Source organism: Neomonachus schauinslandi, chromosome 6, assembly GCF_002201575.2.
Source record: "Neomonachus schauinslandi chromosome 6, ASM220157v2, whole genome shotgun sequence".
NCBI lineage: Eukaryota > Metazoa > Chordata > Mammalia > Carnivora > Phocidae > Neomonachus > Neomonachus schauinslandi.
In genome coordinates, this window is record NC_058408.1 from 33,066,120 (window position 1) to 33,093,475 (window position 27,356).

A 27,356-nucleotide genomic window follows, 5' to 3' on the forward strand; every position below is an offset into this window, starting at 1 on the left:
GAGAATAGAGGAGACACAGGAGGAGTGTGTTTTTCTTTAGTAGAAAAAAATGCATATTAGTTTCATCCCTGTGCATGTGTATGCTGACGTGCTTTAGAAAAAATGAACTCACCAGCCCTTGCCGGTTGCGTCATGTCTCTGTGGAGATATTCATGAGATGGGAAAGCATGCTGCTAAAAGCCATGACTCCAGCCATTAGAAAGAACCATCTGGCTGACAATACCTTGTATTTTGGGCAGTTAGAATTCTGAAACCATAGAAAGCATGACGCTGTTGCCTGGAAGAAGCAATTTAGCTTATTATCTAAATTTAAACATCCTAAGTATAGTTCCAAAGTAGTTTCCTGGTTTGGAAAATTACCACAACAACAGAAACAAATAAAACCTAAAGGGAGAATATAAACAATGTCCAAGAAGGAAACACTTTTTGGAACATAAAAACCAGAAATAAAGTTTCCTAAACAACATTTGAAGTTTTCATGAGTTTTCAAACAATATTCAATGTCTGTGTCTGTAAAAGGGACTGCTAGCCTTTGTGATCAAGACTGATGATAACTTTTAAGTGAAAGAAAATTCCAAATAAATTGCTATGCTACCTGCTGTGTAATGTTAAGAAACTCTGGAATCCACTGGCCATTCAAATTCTGGGTCCTCCATCTACCTGCTGTATGTGCTAACCTCTTTGTGTCTCAATTTCCTTATTTGTGAAATGAGGATTTAAAAATACTATTTATTTCATAGAGCTTTGGCTACTCATGAAACAAATATTTATAGAACACCTACTATGTACGTCTATAATCAGGTAGAATTTTTTTTAAAAGGCTGATGTCTTGTGGAATGTATATTCTGTAAAGAAAAAACAGAAAAGGAGCAGTAAACATAATAAACAGGTAAATAGTACTTTAGAATGTGAACATCGCTATGGAAAAGAAGAAGTATAGCAGGTTGGGGTAACTAGAAATAGCAGAAGTCGGTGAGGGTGTGACTGAAGTAAGATGATAAGAGTAGGACTAAATAGTTTGAGGAACAAATGAAAAAATGGATATAACATACTTATCACAGTATGTGATATATTGCAAACAATATTAGCTGTGATGATGAGATCATGAATCTTGCATTATAAGTTTTAACATAATGTAACACACATTTTTTATTACTAAAGGTCACCTTCTTCCCATCTTACTAAATAAATACTGAACCAGAGTTTAAATAACACCGACTTAAGGGGACGCCAGTTATTAAAACACCCACGTGTCACACTCTCGTCCAGGAATCTCAGAGAACTCGTGGCTCTGAGAGAGTTCTGGCTATCACCTTGGTCAGATCACATAGAGTTGAAAAGCAGTGAACCAGCTGTCCATCCCCAGGTATACTCTGTTCTTGGAATTTTCGTGATGTGACACACATAGTAGAAAATACTTATACCTCCTAAAAAGTGAGAAGCAGGTTTCCTGGGTGTGTCTGTGGAAATGTAGGGGTTTGTCAATTACCCTGGAAAATGGTGGGCAGAAGTAAGCACCCTGTATGTATATATGGATGTATAGCAGTTTGGCATGGCTGGAATGAGAGATATGAAATTTGGGGGGTGGGGCATGTCAGAAAGTAAAATTAGAACGATGCCATAATAATAGATTTCCAAGCATGTGAGAGGCTTGGAATTTACCCAATAGGTTATAGAGAATCATTAAACAATTTAATAGTGGGAAAGAATATAAACAGATATGCAATTTAGAAAGATTATTCCAGCTCCTGATGAGAAGATGGATTCCTTGAGACAAAAAAACGGGAGAGTAAATGTCATCATAAGAGCCACATGGACTGTGCGTTTACATTCTGGAAGTAATTAAATCAAGGGCTGGAAAGACTTTTAATGAAAATGGATTGATGGGCTTAAAGGCACAGCAGGATAGAAATTTCTATCATAAAATAAGTAGGAGTAGACAATAGGGATTTCATAAGAAAAGGCAGCTGGGCATGAAGTATTATCAAGATAGCCTGGTTTCTAGCGGGAGGGGAAGAATGAAGCGGGGGAAATCGGAGGGGTAGACGAACCATGAGAGACGATGGACTCTGAAAAACAAACAGGGTTCTAGAGGGGAGGGGGGTGGGAGGATGGGTTAGCCTGGTGGTGGGTATTGAGGAGGGCACATTCTGCATGGAGCACTGGGTGTTATGCACAAACAATGAATCATGGAACACTTCATCTAAAACTAATGTAATGTATGGGGATTAACATAAGAATAAAAAAAATTAAAAAAAAAAAAAAGATAGCCTGGTTTCTGTTCAGATAGGAGGGAATAAAGGTAAACCTGTTCAACAGGCTAGCTGTGGGTGTGGGGGGTGTGGACCTAGCAGGAAAGTCAGGTGGTGGATGGCAGGATTGGAGTCACTTGGATTATTTTGAAGGGAAAGCAGAGGTGATGGTTTGGGCCTGTTTTTTTTTTTTTTTTCTCTTTTAGGTTTTAGGAGTAAATAGCAAGGATGAAGGAAACTGAAGGCTTAAGTAGCAGGCTGGGAATAAAATTAGGCAGTAGGGCCAGGAAGAATAAGCAAGAGCAAATCCTATTGGTTAAGGGGGCTTGAGGTGGGTGGCAGAAAGATTCCAAGCTGATAGATGTATTTGTTTATTTTTTAGCTCACTTATTTAGAGTTTATTCCAAATAATCACTCCTGAATTTGATTAGATATTTCTGAGTTGGGCAACAAATGTCTTCTAGAGCTGTTTCCTTCTCCAGTGAATAGAAAACACTTTGTTTTTGTCTGAATTCATGTTTATGAAGTTGGTAAGATTAATAGGTCAGAAGTCCATATCCTGCTTTTCTCAGGCTTCAGAGGCCAGAAGTGAGAAATGCAGCTTTTTATTTCAACTCATTCATCATTGTTTTTAAAAAGCAGGAAGTATGGGGTGCCTGACTGGCTTAATTGGTGGAAGCTGTGACTCTTGATCTCAGGGTTATGAGTTCAAGCCCCACATTGGGTGTAGAGATTATTTAAAAATAAAAACTTAAAAAATACATTAAAAAATAAAGAGGAGGAAGCTGTTGCCATAATTTAGCAGGCTCCTTTTTCCCACTCATTAGCTTTCAGACATTTGTCATTCAGTTAGAATGGCTGAACTTAGAATGACAAGCACACACCCTCAATAATGACCAAATATCTAATCTTCCTTTTTGGGAATTTGTGTGTGTGGGGGGGGGAGGGCATGGGGAGTTTCTTTTACTCTTCTATGTTCTTCTAACTGATCTAATAATCAAACTGACATGATCCCTGATCATGGAGAGAGGCGAGGGCGAGAGAGAGAGAGAGAGAGAGAGAGAGCAACACACAGGGGATTGCACAAGGTAAACAGGTTCGACTAGGAAAACAAGAGGGACTGATTCTCATGAGTTTTTACAACCAGCAGAGCTCAAAGAGTGGAGTGTTAGAGGTCAGTGACTTGGCTAGTATTGAGCCCAGCAGGCACTGCAGTGCTCCTGTGGAGAAGGAAATCAGAGGCGTGGGAGTGGAGGTTGCAATCTGAGGATCCCCTGGTATGGACGGGGAGAGATGGTTCTCCCTTCTTAGAGTGCATCTGGGAGAGGTAGCATTGCCTCTCAGGGGACAAAAGAGCTGGCAGGTGCCGTTGCACTGTCCCATTCCTTAGCATTAGGGGCAGATACACCTGCTGAGGATGGCTAACCTGGACATCAGCTTTTTGTTGTGCTTTACTCTAAGCTTTAAGCTCCTGCACATTGGTGCAACTGCCCTGGGACAAACCAGCACCAGCCCCAGTGAGGTGAGACCCTCCCCCAAAGGATGTGCATGGGTCCATACCATGCCAGGTACCCAAAGTTTGGAGTTGTGAAATTCACCTGGACTGCTTGGGGTAATACACAGGTGCACTGCGCTGCCAGGCAGGCAGATGGCCCAGGCATAGGCAGGGTGAAGGCAGGAATATGAGGGATGCCTGAGATACACGAAGGGAGATTGTTCATTCTTCTGGGAGGGCTTCCCAGACAGCAGGGAGGGGGAGGGAGGTGCAATCTCCCCTCTCCGGGGATGAAGAAGAGGGCTGGTGCCATTTTTTCTCCCCCACCCATCAGCACAGACTGACTTCAGTGAGCAGCACAGTGCCAACAGTGGAGGCCAGAGCTGCTTACACCAAGCCCCACCCCTCTGTGCTCTGCAGGTGCTTCTTTACTAAGGCAAGTGCCTGAGAATCAGAGCAGCAGGCCCTTCCCCCAGAACACCAGCACAACCCCACCTGCCCCAGCCCCCGCCACACACCATGTCTACCGAACATAGAGTGTGCAAAGTTTCAGTTCTACTGGAAATATCAGCCGGTCTCTTTTAACAAGCAAAACCAGAGTACACCTAGTTAAAACTCACCACACTCTGTACAAGGTTCAAACACTCCCCACTGCAGGCAAGGAGAAACTCTGCAGAGGATGGACCTGAGGGATAGAGCAACCAAAACACAGCAGGAGAGTGCACACACCATATACCAGAAACACTTTCTGAAGCATGAGGCACTGGACACTCTTCTTAATAAAGCCATTACTCTCAGGAGAGGAAACTGTCCTAATACACAGTCTTTCCTAATACACAGAAAACAGGCTTTCCTAGAACACAGAAGACAAAGACCTAGACAAAATGCCAAGATGGAGGAATTCATCCCAAAAAAAGAACGAGAAAAGGTCATGGCCAGGGATCTAATTGAAACAAATATAAGTTAATATGCTTAACCCAAAATTTAAAACAATCATAAGGATACTAGCTGGGCTTGAGAAAAGCATAGAAGACACCAGGGAGTCCCTTACTGCAGAGATAAAAGACCTAAAAACTAATCAGCCTGAAATAAAAAATACTATAACTGCGATGCAAAACTAACTGGATGTAATGACCACAGGATGGAAAAAACAAAGGAATGAATAAATGATATAGAAGATAAAACTATGAAAAATAATAAAGTTGAAGAGGGAAAGAAAAATACTGAATCACGAATGTAGACTTAGGGAACTCAGCAACTCCATTAAGTATAATAACATTTGTATCATAGGAGTCCCAGAAGAAGAGAGGAAAAAAGGAGAAGAAGGTTTACCTGAGGAAATTATAGCTGAAAGCTTCCTTAATCTGTGGAAGGAAACAGACATCCAAATCCAGGAGGCACAGAGAACGCCCATCAAAATTAACAAAAGCAGGCCAACACCAAGACATATCATAGTAAAATTTGCAAAATATAGAGATAAGGAAAAAATCCTAAAAGCAGCAAGGGAAAAGAAATCCCTAACTTACAAGGGAAGACAAATAAGGGTCGCATCAGATCTGTCTGCAGAAACTTAGCAGGCTAGAAGACAGTAGCGTGATATATTCAAAATGTGGAATGGGAAAAATAAGCAACCAAGAATATTCTATCTGGCAAGGCTGTCATTCAGAATAGAAGGAGAGATAAAGAGTTTCCCAGACAAACAAAAACTAAAGGAGTTCGTGGCCGCTAAACCAGCTCTGCAAGAAATATTAAAGGGGACTCTTTTTTTTTTTTAAAGATTTTTTATTTATTTATCTGAGAGAGAGAATGGGAGACAGAGAGCATGAGAGGGAGGAGGGTCAGAGGGAGAAGCAGACTCCCTGCCGAGCAGGGAGCCTGATGCGGGACTCGATCCCGGGACTCCAGGATCATGACCTGAGCCAAAGGCAGTTGCTTAACCAACTGAGCCACCCAGGCGCCCCTAAAGGGGACTCTTTGAGTGGGAAAGAAAGACCAAAAGCAACAAAGACTAGAAAGGAACGGAGAAAATATCCAGAAACAATGACTTAACAAGTAATACAAGGGCACTAAATTCATAACAATCAATAATCACTCTGAATGTAAATGGACTATATGCTCTAATCAAAAGACATAGTGTGTCAAAATGGACAAAAAAATAAGACCCATCTATATGCTGCCTACAAGAGACTCACTTTAGACCTAAAGACACCACCAAATTGAAAGTGAGGGGATGGAGAACCATTTATCATGCTAAGGGATGTCAAAGGAAAGCCCGAGTAGTCATACTTATAACAGACAAACTAGATTTTAAACCAAAGACTGTAGCAAGAGATGAAGAAGGGCACTATATCATAATAAAGGGGTCTATCGAACAAGAAGGTCTAACAATTGTAAATATTTATGCCCCCAACTTGGGAGCACTCAAATACATAAAATAATTAATAGCTAACATAAACTCATTGATAATAATACAATAATAGTAGGGAACTTTAACACCCCACTTACAGCAATGGACAGATCATCTAAGCAGAAAACCAACAAGGAAACAATGGCTTTGAATGACACACTGGACCTGATGGACTTAACAGATCTATTCAGAACATTTCACCTTAAAGCAGCAGAATACACATTCTTTTTTTTTAATTTAATTTTATTATGTTATGTTAGTCACCATACAATACATCATTAGTTTTTGATGTAGTGATCCACGATTCATTGTTTCATATAACACCCAGTGCTCCATGCAGTACATGCCCTCCTTAATACCCATCACTGGGCTAAACCATCCCCCCACCCCCCTCCCCTCTAAAACCCTCAGTTTGTTTTTCAGAGTCCACAGTCTCTCATGGTTCATCTCTCCCTCTGATTTTCCCCCCTTCGTTTTTCCCTTCCTTCTCCTAATGCCCTCCATGCTCAGAATACACATTCTTTTTGAGTGCACATGGGACATTCTCCAGGATAGATCACATACTAGGTTACAAATCAGACTCTAACAAATACAAAAAGATTAAGATCATACCATGCATATTTTCTGACCACAACATTATGAAAGTTGAAGTAAACCACAAGAAAAAATTTGGAAGGACCACAAATACATGGAGGTTAAAGAACATCCTACTGAAGAATGAATGGGTTAACAAGGAAATTAAAGAAGAAATTAAAAAATACTTGGAAGCAAATGAAAATGAAAACACAACAGTCCAAAACCTTTGGGATGCAACAAAAGTGGTCCTAAGAGGGAATTATATAGCAATACAGGCCCACTTCAAGAAGCAAGAAAAATCTCAAATACACAACCAAACTTTACACCTAAAGGAGTAAGAAAAGGAACAACAAATGAAGCCTAAAGCTAGAAGAAGAAGGGAAATGATGAAAATTAGAGCAGAAATAAATGATATAGAGACAAACAAACAAAAAACCCCAGTAGAACAGATCAATGAAACTAGGAGTTGGTATTTCAAAAGAATTAATAAAATTGATAAGCCCCTAGACAGATTTATGAAAAAGAAAAAAGAAAGGACTCAAATAAATAAAATTCTGAATGGGAGAGGAATGTGATCTCTTCACAACAAACACCACAGAAACACAAACAATTATAAGAGAATAGTATGAAAAGTGACATGCCAACAAATTGGGCAACTTGGAAGAAATGGATAAATTCCCAAAAACACGAAAACTAGCAAAACTGAAACAGGAAGAAATAGAAAATTTAAACAGACCCATAAACAGGAAAGAAATTGAGTCAGTAATCAAAAATCTCCCAAAAAACAAAAGTCCAGGGCCAAATGGCTCCCAGGGGAATTCTACCAAACATTTATAGAAGAGTTAATATCGATTCTTCTCAAACTGTTCCAAAAAATAGAAATGGAAGGAAGACTTCCAAACTCATTCTATGAGGCCAGAATTACCTTGGTTCCAAGACCAGACAAACACCCCACCAAAAAGGAGAATTACAGGCCAATATCCCTGATGAACAGGGGTGCAAAAATTCTCATCAAAATACTAACAAATTGAATCCAACAGTACATTCAAAGAATCATTCACCATGATCAAGTGGGATTTATTCCTGGTCTGCAAGGGTGGTTCAATATTTACAAATCAATTGACGTGATACACCACATTAATAAAAGAAAGGATAAGAACCATATAATCCTCTCAATAGATACAAAAAAAGCCTTTGACAAAGTATAGCATCCATTCTTGATAAAAACCCTCAACAAAGGAGGAAAGGAGGGAACATACCTCTATTTCATTTAGAGGCCATATACGAAAGACCCACAGCTAATATCATCCTCAATGGGGAAAGACTGAGGAACAAGATAGGGATGTCCACTCTCACCATTGTTATTTAACATAGTACTGGAAGTCCTAGCCTCAGCAATCAGACAACAAAAAGAAATAAAAGGCATCCAAATCAACAAGAAGGAAGTCAAAGTTTCAGAGATGACATGATACTCTATGTAGACAACTAGAAAGACTCCATCAGAATATTGCTAGAACTAATAAATGAATTCAGTAAAGTCTCATGCTACAAAATCAATGTACAGAAATTTGTTGCATTTCTATACACTGATAATGAAGCAGCAGAAAGAGAAATCAAGGAATCAATCCCTTTTACAATTGCACCAAAAACCATAAGATATCTAGGAATAAACCTAACCAAAGACGTAAAAGACCTGTACTTTGAAAACTATAGAACACTTACGAAAGAAATTGAAGATGACACAAAGAAATGGAAAAACATTCAACGCTCATGGACGGGAAGAACAAATATTGTTAAAATGTCTATACCATCCAGAGCAATCTACACATTTAATGTAATCCCTATCAAAATACCAATAGCATTTTTCACAGAACTAGAACAATCAATCCTAAAATTTGTGTGGAACCATGAAAGACCCCAAATAGCCAAAGAAATCTTGAAAAAGAAAAGCAAAGCTGGAGGCATCACAAATCCAGACACCAGCTATATTACAGAGCTGTAGTCATCAAGACAGTATGGTACTGGCACAAAAACAGACACATATATCAATGGAACAGAATAGAAAATCCAGAAATGGACCCAAAACTATATGGTCAATTAATCTTTGACAAAGCAGGAAAGAATATCCAACGGAAAAAAGGCAGTCTCTTTAACATATAGTGTTAGGAAAACTGGACTGCAACATGCAGAGTGAAACTTTCTTATACCATACACAAAAATAAATTCAAAATGAATGAAAGATCTAAATGTGAGGCAGGAAACCATCAAAAGCCTAGAGAAGAAGACAAGCAGCAACCTCTTTGACATCGGCCATAGAAACTTCTTACTAGACATGTCTCTGGAGGCAAGGGAAACAAAAACAAAAATGAACTATTGGGACTTAAGATATAAAGTCTCTGCACAACAAAGGAAACAACTGACAAAACTAAAAGACAACCAATGGAATGGGAGAAGATATTTACAAATGACATATCTGATGAAAGGTTAGTATCCAAAATCTGTAAAGAACTTACCAAACTCAACACCCCCAAAAATAAATAATCTAGTTAAGAAATGGGCAGAAGACATAAATACACACTTTTCCAAAGAAGACATCCAGATGGCTAACAGACACATGAAAAGATATGCTCAACATCACTCATCATCAGGGAAATACAAATCAAAACCCCAATGAGATACCACCTCACACCTGTCAGAATGGCTAAAATTAACAACACAGGAAACAACAGATGTTGGTGAGGATTCGGAGAAAGGGGAACCCTCATGCACTATTAGTGGGAACGCAAACATGTGCAGCCACTCTGGAAAACAGTATGGAGGATCCTCAAAAAGTTAAAAATAGAACTACCCTATGATCCAGCAATTACACTACTAGGTATTTACCCAAAAGATACAAAAATACTGATTAGAAGGGACACATGCACCCCAATGTTTATAGCAGCATTATTAGCATTAGCCAAATTATGGAGCCCAAATGTCCATTGACTAATGAATGGTTAAAGAAGATGTGGTATATATAATATATGCAATGGAATATTACTCAGCCATAAAAAAGAATGAAATCTTGCCATTTGTAATGATGTGGATGGAGCTAGAGGGTATTATGCTAAGCAAAATAAGGCAGTCAGAGAAAGACAAATACTATATGATTTCACTCATGTGGAATTTAAGAAACAAAACAGATGAACATAGGGGAAAGAAAAAAGAGAGAGAGAGAGGCAAAAGATATAGACTCTTATCTATGGAGAAAAAATGGAGGGTTGCTGGAGAGGAGGAGGGCAGGGGATGGGCTAAAAGGATGATGGGTATTAAGGAGGGCACTTGAGATGAGCACTGGGTGTTATATGTAAGTGATGAATCACTAAATTCTACTCCTGAAACTATATTACACTCTATGTTAACTAACAAGAATTTAAATAAAAACTTGAAACAAAACAAATTGATATGAAACAGATTAACAGGAGAGAAATGAATTTAATTATCTATACAAAGGGGCCACAGAGGAATATGAGACCCACAGACAGGCAGCTGAGGCTTACACGCTACCTTGAGCTAAGGAGAAGCAGGGGTCTGGAACTTCAAAAGGGAGAAAGACAATTCACTAGCAGGTGGGAAGAGCAAATATTTGGTAAACAAATGTTTGCCAAGATTTGTGAAGTCTTTCTCACCTAAAACAAAGTTAGCTTTGCTAATAGCTCTCTTTTTGGTTCATGAAGGCTCCTTGTCTAAATTATTTGGGGCAGTTAAGGGGAAGGTAAAAAGAAAAACTTCTGGAGTCTTCTGTTTCTTAAAAATAATCAGCCTAAAATAATCCTCATGCCAAAGAGACACATTTTGGGTGGCAATTGTGCCCAGTTTCTCCACAATTTCCACATGGATTCTCTTTGCAAAGGCTCATCCAACCTTATCTAATAAATTCAGGGTCCTATGTAGGTTTGAGCAAACTGATCTCATGAGAACAGAATAAAGGAAAGATTTTAGTGATGGAAATAATATATACAAATAAATCAGTAGGAGTCATTTTAGGTAAAAAGTATAGTGGTGGAAGGGTCATCAAGCCTTTTTGCTTTAATAAGCATTTTATGACATAAGCCCACTGGGCTGATGGGCTGGTGGGTAAGGACAAATGTGGTACTTTCCAATGTTAAGTTGGGTGTGGGGGAGAACATATCCTGATTTTTATGGGAGCAGGTACAGCTCCTGAACTGCCATCTTGCCTTACCCACTCTCACTGTATGGACCTGGGCATGTTATGTTAATTAGTCATTTATGGTATTTTAGATCATTGGACCTCTAAAGGATCTGGTGTGTGCAGGTGGGAGAATCTCACCTCAAGAGTGGGGTCATTCATGGCATCAATCAGTTGACTAAAATATGTGTTTTTCCTGTCAGAACATAGGAAGAGGCTCTGTACTGGTGGGGAAGGGAAGAGGGAAGCCCGGGTGGTTGAGTGGAAATCTCTCTCTCTTGATCTGGACCACCTTGTGGGTAAGATGTGTAGAAAGAAACTGAGGATGCTCAAATGATTTCCCCCATAGGAAGCCAAGCCAGATTTTGGAAGTCAGAACACAGGCAAAATAAATGGGGTTCAGGACACACCACTCCCAAATATGGCACTTTTATCCTGTTGAATATCTTACACTGAAAGAATTTGAGAAAATGGCTGAAAGAGGAAGGTCACTCTGATTGTTCCCTCCTCCCCAACCTCTTGTGTTTGTTCCCTGAAAGTAGGAGCAAAATCTCCCATGTGAAAGGTATCCTCCCTACATGAGGGGAAGGGAAAACATCCTTAACCCTAGAGAATGGGAATTCAGAGCCTAGAAGGGTGTATAAATACACCTTCTTACCTCTTCACCATTTACTACCCCTAGCCCAAACCCCCTTGTGTTGTCAACTTATCACATATTTATCGTGTCTTTGAAAGGTATAAAAGCTTCCTGCTCCGCTCACTTGCGTCTTCATTGTCTTGGGAAGGCTCCCATGTCTATGTAACCAATTTAATAAATTTGCATGCTTTTCTCCTGTGACTCTATCTTTGTCAGTTTAATTTTCAGACCCAGCCAGGGACCCTAAGAGGGTCAGGAAAATTCTTCCTCCTTGAGAGGGAGAAGGCTGTAAATTTGTGTCAGCCATTTGAGGTTAAGTAAACCATCTCAGGGTGTAAAATAGGACAAGGTCTACAAGCCCTTGGTGCACACCAGCACAAATAAAATTAGGAAACTGTAGTTTATATGCCATAGTTTTCATGCACTTATATATTTTATGTTCCTTTTCTTTTCTTTTTTTGTTTTGTTTTAATTGGTATTTTAAAAAATCTTTTGTGAAAGTTCCAATCTGTCTTAGCTGTGCTAAGGAGGAAACAAAGAAATGAGTTTGTGTCCACGCTTGGACCAAAATTAAATGGCACAGAATTCAAATACACGTCAGTGTCAGGTGGCAGAAACAACGAAAACGTGAGAGCAGGTAGGTGGGGTGAAGAGCCACTAGCTAGCAGTTGGACCCGTTTGGAGATTCTCTTACAAAATAAAAGCTTGGAAGTGATTTCTTTCCTTTTGCTAATACATTTGGCTGTTCCTTTCCGGGCAAACCCAGACCTCTAAAGTGAAAATATCATCACAGTCTCAGGAAAGATTCATTGCTGACCTTATCTGTTTTTATTCCAGGATACTGGATCACCAAACAGCTGGGTGAGATGATCTCTCCCTTTACAAATAAAACAACACATAATAAAATAAAATTAAAAAATAAATAAATAAAATAACATTAAGTGATTTGTGCAACGATATCTGACAACTTATTTCTGCAAGAGATGTTTATTACAGTTACAGCTGGCCTCGTTAATACTCACTGTTAGTAGTTACTTACCCTTAAATTTTTTAAAAAATACGTATATTTCTTTCATCTGGAGTGGCTAATGCTTGAATTTCTGTCATTAACAATGTATTTGTATTCATTATCACTGTTTTACTGCATCTTCTTTTTTTTTTTTTTTTAAAGATTTTATTTATTTATTTGACAGAGACAGAGATAGCGAGAGCAGGAACACAAGCAGGGGGGGTGGGGGACGGAGAAGCAGGCTTCCCCTCGAGGAGGGAGCCCGATGTGGGACTCGATCCCAGGACCCCGGGATCACGACCTGAGCTGAAGCCAGACGCTTAACGACTGAGCCACCCAGGCACCCTGTTTTACTGCATCTTCTTTAAAGCATTTTTTCTCACAGGGGAAAAGTTAGCAAGTTCTGTATGTTTGTAACAGATTCTTTCAAAGACTTTATTTGGGAGAGAGAGAGACAGAGCAGGAATGGGGAGAGGGGCAGAGGGAGAGGGAGAAGCAGACTTCCCGCTGAGCAGGGACCCCCCCCCCATGCAAGGTTCGAGCCCAGGACCCTGAGATCATGACCTGAGCCGAAGGCAGCTGCTTAACTGACTGAGCCATCCAGGTGCCCTGTAACAGACTTTTTTTGATGGCAGGAACAATAGTAGAAAACGGAACAATTTGTGACTGAGAAAGCAGTTGGCTTGGAGGCAGAATACGGAACAGTGGGTAGGAGGCCCGTGTAGGACAAACTTTACCTACGTCCAGGTTGCTTAGAATTGGCGATAGTTGTTTTTTTGACCAGATTTTTTTTTAGTTTCTCAATGGTAATGACCTTTAGGATTGCAATCCAAATGACATAGGAAGAGCATCATTTAACAAGGCTGGCCATTCCCAACATTAATTATAATTTATGTAACTTGACCATATTATCTGCTTTACTTTGTTTTCAGTGACTCTGTCATTGGGAAATGTGTTCTGTCCCCTCCCTTCCTCTGAAGGTTGTTGCCAGGGTGGAGAGTGAGAGCTCAAGAGCTTATCGAGTGTCTCATGTTGAGATGATCACTGGGTGGCTCTTTCCAGATGATTCGTGTCTGATTTTGCTGCAGTTGTGAAGATTAATAGCAGAACCACAAAAGCAGTTTACCAGGGGGACTCTAGAGTGTCAAAGATTGAGGGCATCGATTTAGTCTGAGGGGACTGATGGAAGAGAAGGAAGAATCATTCATTAATTAAGCAAGTATTTCACAAGCACTTAATAGAGGCTTATTGAAGGAGGTGTTACTAGGAAATAAAGGGAAAGCTAAAACAAGGCCTCCTCCCTCTAACAATCCAAAATCCATGTGGGGACACAAAATGTCCGTAGCAAAATAACTGAGTGGAAGGTCAGAGCTGTTTTGGTCAAACCTCAGGACCATGTACAGGAATTCGGGGCCAAGAGAGGGCATTTTAGCTGAAAGTCTTGTAGAGGAGGTGGGATTTTGGTTTCCAAATTTACACCTAGTAATTGCCTCTTTCCATTGAGCATAGCTGAGAATTTTGAATAATGTAATTTTTCAAGACCCCTGGTAGTCCTATTAGGGATGGAACAGAAGTGACACGATCCCCTCTGGGTCAACAGGACTGGTAGAAGAGGATTACCCGTAGCTGACAGGATGAGCTTACATTTACTGAGTTCTGCTGATACTCCAACCTCAGAAGAAAAACAGCTTTTTTTCAGAACAAAGCAAACACCCGTCTTTGTGACTCTGGGAATGTATTTATGGACAGCTGGAGCTTTCCCATGTCTGCTTCACCCAGCTCTTCCTGGAGCTCAGCCAAAGCCTTTTTACAACACCCAGCAATGTGTCACTCCATGGTTGGGGATTCTGATCCAGATGTTTCTCTCCATTCTTTACAGAAGCCTGTCCCCGTGTGAAGCTGTCGCAGGCACAAGCCCACCAAAAGCCATGCTCTTCGGGGGCTGGAAAGAAATAAACAAAAAAGGAACATTTCAACGTGTGAGATTTCAACATGTCATAAGCACAGGGAATGGGAATTCTGAGGATGCTGAGCACGGAAGGAACTTGAAAACACGCAAGAATGACTTGGACAATTGGGGCGCTTGCGAATTCTCTCTTCCTCCTAGAGCAATGATCTTGGTAACGGTTTCAGTGGTGTCTTAGTTCTCGTCTATGCATGAGTCTCCTATCTTCCCCTTTTATTTCTCTCTCGGCTCTAATAAAGAAACCACATAGAGGTTTGAGGTATTCAAAAGGGGGTGATATGCATCCTGCATGGTACACTCTGTAAGCACTTTGCTGGAACAATAGGTAGCTTCGTGCTCCCTCCTCACCTTCACCAGCAAATCGTATTTTCCCTGTGATATTATTGCAAGTCCCAGAGGCACGGGTGTGCCCAGAACACGCTAGGGTTAGCATCCACTGAGCCAGTGTGAGACACCTGCTTTAAAGGGACATGTCTGTGTCTGGCTGGAATCTGCCCTCCCCAGAGCTCTGCACTTCAAATATTGCGGTAAGAGATTTCTCGGACACACAGTGAGATGTTTCCACTTGCAAGAAAATGGTAATTGAATCGACAAAATGGAAGGATGTGGCAGTTGGTCAGTAGTTTCTTTGTGGCTCAGAGTCAATAGCAACAAGATTTTCGACTTTCTTTGGCAGTAAGACTGCTGATTCCAAAGAATAGTTTCATAAAATGTTTATAACAGACACCATATGGGTGTGTGTCTCTTTCTTTAAATTCCCTCCTACAGAGAGTTTATTTTTCCTTACTCACCCTCTTTTGGATACTACTGTATCTGTTTAAAGAACTATAAATAAAAAACCAAATCCTCCCCAAGAATTAGCCATAAAAGTCAGAGATTTTTTTTTCTTTTTTCTTTTTATGGGAAAGATGTTTTTTCCCCAGAGACTTTTGTCTGGTTTACAAATGACAAAGGACTTGCTTAGCATAATTGTCTTTGGGTAGGGTGGTCATACTCAGGGATGCCAGAGACAGGAGGAAGATATTATTTCTGCTCTGAAATATTTTGTACTTTTTTTCATTTTTTAACAAATTTAATTCCAGTATAATTAACATAGAGTGTTATATTAGTTTTAGGGGTACAACATAATGATGCAACAACTTTATACATTATTCAGTGCTCAGCATGGCAAGTGTACTCTTCATCTCCTTCACCTATTTCACTCACCCAGTTCGGCTATCGTAAATAATGCTGCTTGAACATAGGAATGCATATATCTTTTTGATTAGTGTTTTTGTGTTCTTTCATACATACCTGGTTGTGGAATTACTGGATCATAATGTAGCTCTATTTTTAATTTTTTGAGGAACCTTTATATTGTTTTCCACAGTGGCTTCACCAGTTTGCATTCCCACCAACAGTGCGCGAGGGTTCCTTTTTCTCCACATCCTCGCCAACACTTGTTTCTTGTGTTGCTGATTTTAGCCATTCTGACAGGTGTGAAGTGATATCTCATTGTCGTTCTGATTTGCATTTCTCTGATGATGAGTGATGTTGAACATCTTTTCATGTGTCTGTTGGCCATCTGTAGTCTTTGGAGAAATGTCTGTTCATGTCTTCTGTCCACTTTTTAATTGGATTATTTGGTTTTTTTGTTTTTTGGTGTCAAGTTGTGTAAGTTCTTTATATAATTTGGATACTAACCCTTTACGTGATATGTCATTTGCATGTATCTTCTTCCATTCCGTAGGTTGTCTTTTAGTTTCGTTGATTGTTTCCTTTGTTGTACACAAACTTTTTATTTTGATGTAGTCCCAATAGTTTATTTTTGCTTCTGTTTCCCTTGTCTCAGGAGACATATCTACAAAAATGTTGCTATGGCCATTGTTGGAGAAATTACCACCTGTGCTCTCTTCAAGGATTTTTCTGGTTTCAGGTCTCGCATTTAGGTCTTTCATCCATTTTGAGTTAATTTTTGTGTATGGTGTGAGAAAGTGGTCTAGTTTCATTCTTCTGTATGTAGCTGTCCAGTTTTCCCAACACCATTTGTTGAAGAGATTGTCTTTTTCCCACTGCATATTCTTACCTCCTTTGTCAAAGTTTAATTGACCATATAATCATGGGTTTATGTCTTGAAATATTTTGTACTTAGACCCTGCATCAGCTATGCTTAAATTAATAAGAAAATGAATGTTTTACTGTCTTTAGGGCCTGTAGTTTCTTCCCTGCTTTAAACTAATAATGATTCCAGACTTTGCAAAAAATTCAGTTGCAAAGCAGAGACTTTGTTGTGGAATGGGGAGAGGTTGCAAAGTCATTTGGTGCTGATAGCTTGGGTAGATGGCCATCACCTGCTGTTTGTATAAATTGCATTTCTCTCCTTGATTAGGACTAGATGTATTTGCATATTTAGAGATGATTTCATCATCACATTATACTATTCTGTAGTCCTAGATCAACGAGTCATTTAACAGTGTTCCTTCTGTCCAGATGACACCCCCTCCCAAGAAAAAATAAGTTCACTGCCAACTTTCCCATCTTTCCAGGAATATTTGGGGGTGGAGGGAATTTGATAAACTACAGAAGTTTATAGGCCTTGATTTATCCAAAGACTTTTTAGAAGATGTTAGTTAATACTGGTGTTATGTCTTCCAGTGGTCTATAATAGAGGTCATTAGCTAAATGCCATAATGCTGATGACTCAAGGGTTGCTCAAATTTGTGTCAGCATTTGCACTTGACATTGGTGCTCCAATCCCCCTGGACACTCACACAAACACTGTACGTTTGAGTCTATGGTAGGAGTTAGAATCCACGTATAAGCTTCATGTTAACTGAAGACAAACAACAACAACAACAACAAAAACCCACTTCTCTCCCCCTCAGGCTGCTGCTGAGCAACCTTGGAGCATCCCAGGGGCAGAAGCAGCCAGCTGGGCTAGGCACGCCATTTAGCACATAAACCACGGGGACTCTGTAGAGCAGCACAGCCTATAATTCCAAAGTGAGAGTCCAAGAGGGAAAGGGGAAATAAACAGATCTCACCTGAAGTACATTCTAGCCAGTCACAACTCCCTTTGGAAGAAATCAGCTCAAAATGTCCCTAGGAGTTACCGAAGTTAGAATAGTCCAGCGATTACCCCATAAGGATAGGCAGACACCAAGGGAAGGCAAAATTTGGGTGAAACGCTCTTAACCTGGCCAAGGTCATTGCCCAAATATACAATTATCTGGAGGAGAGTTTTACAAGTGTGGTCTATGTGTAAATGGGGGATTTACAGTTTAGCTTTTAAAAAAATTGTTCCCAGCGGTGGCCATCTCCTGAGCCAGAACGAGGGTTACCAAGCAACAAAAGAAACAAAGGCAAGTTCCAAGAAGTTCTTTAATCCTCACAGCTGAAGGGCTTTGCTTCACTGTTCTCCACCCTAGTGCAAGAGACATTTCTTGGAACATTTTTACAGTCCGTGAGCACATCGACCTGAATGTGACCTGGCAAAGTTGGTTTCAGGAAACCAACATCGAGAGGGTTTTTGTTCTGCGGATCTACAGTTTCAACAGGGAAAGAGGAAATGGAACTATAAATAGACTGACCATATAAGTTGTCATCCCAACTGGGACACCTTCAGAGTCAAATGGAGAACACAAAACAGCTTTGTGTCAAGAAACAGGGACAAACTGGGACCACCCACATAAACTGGGACATATAATCATTCTATCTATAACTAAAAAATTCGCAGATTTAGACATCTTCATGAGCACAGTTTCTCTCTCTTTGCTTTCATTCTAGACCACATTTTACAGAAGACACTCCGAAAATAGTTGATGTTCAAAGAATGTTCTTAACTATATCCTAAAAACAGGAGAATCACATCTCCTTCCCTCATCCATAGCAAATTGGGTCTTTCATCTCTAATTACAAAATCTCTAAAAATTGCCCAACTGCGTAGTCAATATTTATGAGTATGAAATAATAAGCAGTATATATGTTGATCTCTTCCCCTGATTCCTGCTAAGAGTTGGTCTTTGACTCCAGTTCCTATGACACAGAGCCCCCCAAACCCTTGTAATTTCCTGAGTGATGGGAACATCTGACACAGGGCTCCTAAATCCCTTGGAATTTTCTAGGTGGTAAGAGTGTCTTTTGTTCTAATGAGGCAACTCTTTGTTGGCTCTTGAATGGAGGCTGGTCACCAGAAAGACCAAGCCATGATTAGAAGCTTGAAACTTTAGCCCCACCCCACCCCTCATTCTCCAGAGAAGAGAGGGGGCTAGAAATTAAGTTAATAATTGATCATGCCTACATGATGAAGCTTCCATAAAAATGCCTAAAGTATGAGGTTCAGGGAGTTTCCAGATTGGTGAATACATCCACATGCAGGGAGAGTGGTGTATCCAGAAGTTCCTGTGCTTAGGAGCCTTACAAACCTTGCCTTATATATCTCTTCATCTGGCTATTCATTTGTATCCTTTAAAATATCTTATGTAATAAATCAACAATAGTAATTAAATTGTTTTCTTGAGTTCTGTGGACCCCCCCCCCCAAGCAAATTATCAAACTCAAGGAGAATGTTATAGGAACCTCAGATTTGTAGCCAAGTCAAATAGAAGATATGAGTAACCTGGAGAACCGTTACTTACGATGGGCGTCTAAAGTAGGGGGGCAGTCTTGTATGATTGAGGTCTTCACCTGTGGAGACTATTTAAACTCCACACAGTGTCAGAATGGCTTGGTGTGGAAAACACACACATCTACTGTCAGAAGTGTTGTATGAGCAGAGGAAAACAGAGTTTTTACCAAACAGTGAGCCTCCAGAACTACCTAACACTCTAGATCAGCATCATCCAATAGAACTTTCTGCAGTGATGGAATGTTTTCTATGTACACGCTCCAGTGTAGTAGCCACTAACGACATGGACTATCGAGGAGTTGAAATATGGCAACTGTGATGGAGAAACTATGTTTTAAATTTTAATTATCATTAATTGAAAAGTAAATTCAAACAGCTAATATGGCTAGCAGCTACCATATTACATAATGCATCTCTAGACTGCTGGGAGTAAAAAAGATGACATGTGAATGGTACTAAGATAAAAACAGAACGTCTTTCATTTTCTTGTCCAGTGTGTGCACACACCACCAGGATCCTAGGAGGGCAAAGTCTCAGCCTTTCCTTTTGAGAATCAATTTCATCTCTATTAAATATAAGAAAAAGAAAGACCTTAAAATATACAGATATCAAGAGTATTTGTGGCACAGAGCACTTATTTGCATGTCCATTCTACTTGAAACACTGTGGAAAGAGTTTATACTAGTGGAAAAGATGGTGAACATGAACAAGAACTTCCTCATCCCATCCTATACAATGCTTTAAAGAAATGCAAAATTTCTCAAGAAAGTCCTATTTCTGCCAGAGCCTTCTATAACAGTATCTTAAGGCCCCAAAACCCTCTCTCTGGCGTTTTATTCTTCTCAATAAAAGAAAAGAAGGCTCAAAGCAATTGATATTAGATTTCCCAATCTCATCAAATGTATCCCTCTCTTCTGTCTTAAGCTCTTTGAATCTCCTCTGTGGCTCTTACTACTTTCTGTTTTGTGTTGGCTGTGTAACTAATACAAAACAGTGAGAAATGGATGCCATGGAAGGCAGGTTCATCATATTACCTCTCCTACTGGATAGTAAGTACTTTGAGGGCAAGCACTGTATATTCCCTAGCATTAGGTATGGTTTTTTCATGAATAGTAAGTTTGTTAGGAAATATTTGTTAGTTCCTTTAGAATTTTTTTCTTTATAGATAACTCATATTTTGTAAAAATCAAGTTTCCAGAACATGAAATGAGATAAGGTAAATTCCTAACTTTGACAGCAAGCCTACTGTCAGGGAGTCATAGGAACTCATGAGTCCCTCCCAATTGTAGTGCCTCAGAGATCAGTAATGCAGGTATCATAACTGAATATAAATTTTAGAGTGCGGTAGACTGATGTTTTTCTCTCTCTTTTTTTTCTTTTGAGAGAGAGAGAGAGAGCATATTAGCCGGGGGGGGGGGGGGGGGGGGGGGGGGGGGGAAAAAGAATCCCAAGCAGACTCCATTCTCAGTATGGAGCCCAACTCGGGCCTTGATCTCACGACCCCGAAATCATGACCTGAGCCAAAATCAAGAGTCAGTCACTTAACTGACTGAGCCACCCAAGTGCCCCAGGACTGATTTTCTCTTAAAATAGCAAGCTGATACAAATCTTTTGAAAAGTAATATGGAAATTTCTACCAAAAGCCTTTGATATAATAATTTTGTAGTTGAGATTCGTTCTCTTTTTTTAATTTATTTTACAACAGGAAGTTGGTATCTCTTTAAAAATTGAAGTATAATTAACATACAGTATTATATTCGTTGCAGGTGTACAGTATAATGATTCAACAATTCTATTCATTATTCAATGCTCATCGTGATAAGTGTACTCTTAATTTCCTTTGTCTATTTCACCCATCCCCCTCTTCCCCTCTGGTAATCACCGGTTTTGTTCTCTGTATTTAAGAGTCTGCTTTTTTGAAATGTGCTCTATGGGGAAAACATACACACTAGGTTGTGAAGACTTGATTTTGGGGGAAAAATGGTGTTAAATAACTCCTAAATAACTTTTATATCTATTATATTTTGAAATCATAATATTTGGGGTATATTGAGTTAAATAAAATATATTACTAAAATTAAAAAAAAAAAAAAGAGTCTGCTTTTTTGTTTGTATCTTTTTTTATTTGTTTATTTGTTTTGTTTCTTAAAGAGATTATTCTCAATGGAATAATTTTTAAACCACTTTACTGAGGTGTGATTGATATACCAGAGCTGTACATAACTAATATATGCAGCTTGTTCAATTTGGAGGTAAGTATACACCCATGAAATCATCACACAATCTATGCCATAAACACCTCCAACATCTCTAAATGTCTCCTCCCATTTTTTTTTACTTATTATTAGTTTGCGTGTGTGTAATCAGATCACCTGTCATAAGATCCACCCCCTTACCAAATGTTCAGGCATACAATACAGTATTATTATTTACTATGCTGTACAGTAGATCTCTAAGACTTTCATCTTGCATCATTAAAACTTTGCTCCCTTTGATTACTACCTCCCTGCTTTCCTCTCCTCCCAGGCCTTGGCAATCACCATTCTACTCTCTATTTCTATGAGTTTGATGATTTTTAGACTCCTCAGAAAAGGGTATTATTTGTCTTCTGTGTCAGCTTATTTCACTTATTTCACTTATAATGTCCTCAAGTTTCATTCTTATTGTTGCAAATGACAGGATTTCCTTCTTTTTTTAAGATTGAATAATATCCTATTGTATGTATATACTTCTTCTTTATCCATTCATCTATCAGTGGACCTTTATGTTGCTCCCATGTCTTGGCTATTGTGAATAATGTTGCAATGAACATTGAGATCAGAACTCTTCAGGATTATGATTTCATTTCCTTTGTATATAAACCCAGAAGCAGAATCGCTGGATCTTATGGTAGCTATGTTTTCAAACTTTTTTTTAGATTTTTTATCTATTTATTGTGGGGGGAGGGAGAGCAAAGAGGGAGAAGCAGACTCCCCGCTGAGCAGAGAGTCTGACACGGGGCTCAATCCCAGGACCCTGAGATCATGATCTGAGCCGAAGGCAGAGGCTTAACTGACTGAGCCACCCAGGCACCCTGGTAGCTATATTTTTAATACTTGAGGAGCTTCTGTACTGTTTTACATGGTGGCCATACAAATTCACATTCCCTGCAGTGCACAAAGGCTCCCTTTTCTCACCACCCCCACCAACATGTTACCTTTCGTTTTGTTGAGAATAGTCATCCTAACAGGGATGAGGTGCTATCCCACTGTGGTTTTCATTTGCATTTCTCTGACCACTAGTAATGTGGAGCACCTTTTCATATACATGTTGGCCATTTGTACGTCTTCTTTAGAGAAATTTCCATTCAGGTCCTTTGTTCATTTTTAAATTGGAGTTATTTGGGGTTTTTTGCTATTGATTTGTAGGAATTCTTTATATATTTTGGGATGAATCCTTTATCAGATGTATAGTTTACAAATATTTCCTCCCATTTCATAGGTTGCCTTTTCATTCTGTTGTTTCCTTTACTGTGCAGAAGGTTTTTAGTTTGATATAATCCCACTTGTCTATTTTTGCTTGTGTTGCCTTTGCTTTTGGTGACATATCCAGAAAAAATCATTGCCAAGGTCAATGTCAAGAGGTTTTTCCCTGTGTTTTCTTCCAATAGTTTTATGGTTTTAGGTCTTACATTTAATTCTTTAATCCATTTTGAGTTGATTTTTGTGTATGGTATAAGGGTCCACCAATGAAATAATTTAAATACTGGGAAAATGTATATAGAGGATCTTCATTTCTGCCTTATTTGTAATGGTGAAAAACTGCAAACCACCTAAGCATTCAACAATAGGAAAATGATTAATAAATTACTGACCAGTTATAAATGTACCATTGTGAAACTATTTTAGAAGTTTTTATTGATATTGGAATGTTCACAATATAATATTAAGTAAAAATAATATAAGAAAAAAAGTCAAGGGGGAATTCACCAAGATACTGAATAATCACTTTTGATGGGTTCACTTAGATGTTTACCCCCTTTAATCCTATATATTTTACTTAATGTCATTGATATTAAATATTTATGAGCATGTAATATGTGATTTGACATTAAATATTTCCTCTTTTTTAGAGATAATCCTGACTAACAGAGACTTAGGACAACAAACTTCTAGAAAGTCAAGTACTCAAAGATTTTGTGTTTTACTTGTTTGTTTCTTTTCTGTGGAGAGAGGAAGGTAGATGGCTCGCCATGTTTTAATCTAGCGTCTTGATTTTGAACAATAGGCTTAAATGCTTAATACTTTTGTGGCCAGATAAGTGAGAAATGGTCAGTAGTGAGTTCCAAACTGAATAGTGACAAAAATATTAACACAAAAATATATCTCAATGTTAATACATACTGATTTTTTTTAAATGGGTTTTGTAGGGTGCTTGGGTGGCCAGTCGGTTAGCGTCTGATTCTTGTTTTTGGCTCACGTCATGATCTCATGGTTGTGGGATCGAGCCCTGCATCAGGCTCTGGGCTAGACATGAAACCTGCCTGAGATTCTCTCTAGCTCTCTTCCTCTTCCCTCCCACCCCCCACATGTACTCTCTCTCTCTCTCTCTCAAAAAAAAAAAGGGCTTTGTAAAATAATAAATAGAAGAAAAGCCCTCTTAGGAAAACTAAAGCCAATAAAAACAATGGGATTAGATGATGGGTATATTTTTATCATAATGTAAAGCCTCATCTTCCAGCATAAGTCTTGCATCTTCATACCTCCCTGTGATGAATCTTGGGCTGCTTTCTGACAAGCAGATTTTTAAAAAATGGTCAGTATTTGTGTAGGACATAGAGTAAAAGAAAAAAAACAATGGCAAAGGGGAGAAAGGAAAGCTTGGGGAAGTCCGGATGTAATTGTGCAGGTGATGTTGTAGCCCTAGCAATCTCTTTGGGACCCTGAATTCCTATCAATTCAAAGTTCTCTGCACAAATCTTTGCAGGGAGTAGACAATCAATACGTATTAAATGAATTAAAAACAGAGGGGGTTCATATTTCACCTACTCGGACCATTTGTTCTTTAGAGTTTTCTTCTGGTGAAATTTGCCTTTTTCTAACAAGGTGTAATTTAAAGAGTAAGGGCTAAAAAAGAGTTAAAAATTGTAGAAAAATCTGATAAACACAGTCTTTTCCTGGAGGATTTGCCATTTAAAACTGCAGCTGTTTTTAATGCCAGGTATCCTTGGTGGCCAGTGCCTCATGAAAGCATAGAAGCTGCAGAGAACAGGGTTCAAGTGCTCCCTGAGGGCATGGCTTGTAGCTTTCCACTCATTATGGAATCCAGCCTGAAAAACAGTGCCCAGACTGAGCCCATTGCACTGCCCCACCAGAGAGAGAGAAGAGGTAAGAGGATCTGAAGAATGTAAAATGGAAGACATTTGGACAGTGATTAAATTTAAAGGATCTAAAAATTTTTAATTCATCCCTCATTTGGGTATGAAAAAAAAAAAAAGAGCCAGAGAACATATATTATAGGCCTGTAGCTAGGCTGAAGGAAGGGGTAGGAGATGAGGCTGATCGAAATTTCCTGTTCAGTATCCTTGGGGGTATGAGATGTATGAATGGTTTTCCAGTTCTCGGACTGTTGGTTTCAATAACATCAAAAGGATCTTTTTTTTCTTTGCTTCCTCCTGATTTTTCCTGCACTTTATCTCCCTTGTCCCTGAGGGAAATTCAAGGGTTATCATAATTATGCCTAACATTTCAAAATCATGTTTAATTTAATCAAGCCTATTTGCATGGACAGAAATAAGGGTTTTGGAGCCAGGGAAATTTGAATCTGGTCCCTTCTCCACTACTTGCTAATTGTGTGTTCTTGGGCAGCCACTTAACCTCTCTAGTTCTCAGTCTCCTTGGATGGAAAAGGAAGATCAGTGCTATCCACTTCCAAGGATTTGTTGTGTACAGCAGCCCAGTGCCTGGTGCACTGTAATCACGTAGTGGATTTCAGTTGTTAGTATATGCTCAACAAATCTGTTTCAGGCTCTCTACTATTTAATATATAACTCCTTGCCTTCAGAATCAAGGTAAGATCAAAGGTAGACAAATATAGTGTAAGGAATAAGACAAGACCATTAGAAAAAAGAAGGAAGGAGAGAAGGGAAGGAGGGAAGGAGGAGAGAGGTTGGGAGGATGGGAATCACAGTAAATAAACGAATCCAGGGAAGGAGGAGATCACAGGGATGAGCCACTCTCATACCTAGCTCATCGGACTCTCACCACAATTCTGTGATGGAGATATGAGAATGATGAATGCATTTGACAGGGTGGAAAAACCAAAGCCCAGAAAGGTCCCAGCTCCATTTCAGCTGCTAGAAAATAAAGTGATGTATTTAGAAAATTCTGAAGTTTCTTTCAAGGCTGTAATTTCATTATTCTTTGACTTCCATAAAGTAAGCCTACTCGTCTATGAGATTTGATACTAGAACTCACATGTCTTGATTCTCAACCCAAGACTTTGTGCTGAGGCCAGAAGGGCTTGGGAACTAGGAGAATCTTGCTTCAAAGGAAAATGAAAATTTCAGCTGTTCAGAAATAACCTTTTCTCCCGGCACCGTTTTCACATGGGCTTAAAAATTCTCAGTACCATGGCCCTACCAATGTGTCTCCAAATGTGCTCATGCCTAAATAATGATTTCCAACTTCCAACAACAAAGTCCTTTCACTCTGTTGTAATTACACCCAGTTCTTACATGCTTCTGGTGTTTGCTCAGTTCTGTCAGACTTCTCCACACGCAAGCTTCCCTCCATGCCAGAAGACACAAATCTTTTTACCTCTTAGTCTTATTTCCTTTCTTTTTAGTTGTTTATTCTATTAAAAGAAGTCAATCTTGCTTTCCAAAATAAATATTCAAAGCTGAAGTTCTACTCTTCTGTCAAAAGACAAAATAGGCACACCAACAGAAGAGCCTGTCACACGCTTAGAAGAGTAACAGAGGAGACCAAGCATTTATACTCGTGGGTGCGTAAGTACATGTATGAATGTACACTCTGCCTGTGGTGTACTTCATGGTTGGCTTCTTTAGAGTCCAATTTGATCTGAAGTCCAAAGTGGCCTCAGCTCCCCAAAGCCCTTAGGGCCTTATTTTGTTCCAAGAGACAATGCCATAGCAATGTCATGTTTGCCTGGTTACAAAGACTTCCAGAGAGGCCAGTATATTCCCGGCAAGGTTTAGCAGGCACTGAATTTGAAATAACTATCTCATCTCTGTAATTTGGTTCTGACTGCTTTTATTCAATGAATCTGTTAATAAGGATGTATGTAGTAAATCCTTATTATGTGGAGAAGGGGAAATACACTTGACTAACATTTTTAAATGGAGAAATTACATTTGCATTCAAGGTAAAAAAATTACTTTTGGGTATGCTTAGTCATGTTGAAAAAATCCGTTACTTTATTTTACTCATTTGATGACGTGTGGAACCTGTTCTTATTGCCTTCACCGAGCACCTAAAATAGATATTGGTATAGAACAAATGCTACATGACGTGTCATCCACATAAATGCTAAGAGCAACAGGACATATGTATCATAACAGATACTATACAGCAGAAAAACTAGAGGCCTTGAGATGCATTTGGGATCTTCTAATTAAAAACTTTGCAACTTGACCAAGTCATCAATATTCTTCTATGTAAAGTGGTGGTAATAATAGCATCTTCAAAGTGTTATTGAGAAGACGTATGTAAAGATTACATGTAATTAAGGCATGTGCCTAACACAGTGCCTTGCACATAATAAATGCTCAATAAAGTTTGTTAAATCTGAACTAACTGAATTTCAAAGAACATACTGAAGGACGGGCACAATGAAAAGAAATGAGAGACAGAGTACATTAGTAATTGGGGTGGAAGGATGGATCTCAGAGATAAGCCAGGCCAGAAAGAAGAAGAAAAGAAAAGCTCCAGCATGGCAGGAAGAAAAAGTGAGTCCAGATGACATGCTGTGGATATGGTAAGGATGTCTTTGGGTCTTTGTGCTTGGTAAAGCCATTTTCTGACAAATTAATAAAATGATATTTATAAAAGTATACAGATGCTATTAATTAATAAGCTAAAATGAATTTTAAAGTATTTCTGAATTCATGGTAGCTTTTTTATCATTATATATTTTTTAATCAAAAGATTCTAAAAAGTAAAACCACTATTATATAAGGATCTAGACTCTGACATTCAAAAAGAGTTACAGCACTGGGT

At 39.1% G+C, this 27,356-nt stretch overlaps 1 long non-coding RNA gene across 1 annotated transcript; it reads right to left on the reverse strand.

The window, feature by feature from the left end:
- Window positions 1-232: 232 nt before the first annotated feature.
- LOC110573895 lies at window positions 233-14,234 on the reverse strand. Its single transcript, XR_002479932.1, has 3 exons — window positions 14,210-14,234; window positions 12,374-12,433; window positions 233-247 (listed from the first exon to the last, which is right to left on the reverse strand). It is a non-coding gene; the product is annotated as an uncharacterized LOC110573895 (long non-coding RNA).
- Window positions 14,235-27,356: the final 13,122 nt, after the last annotated feature.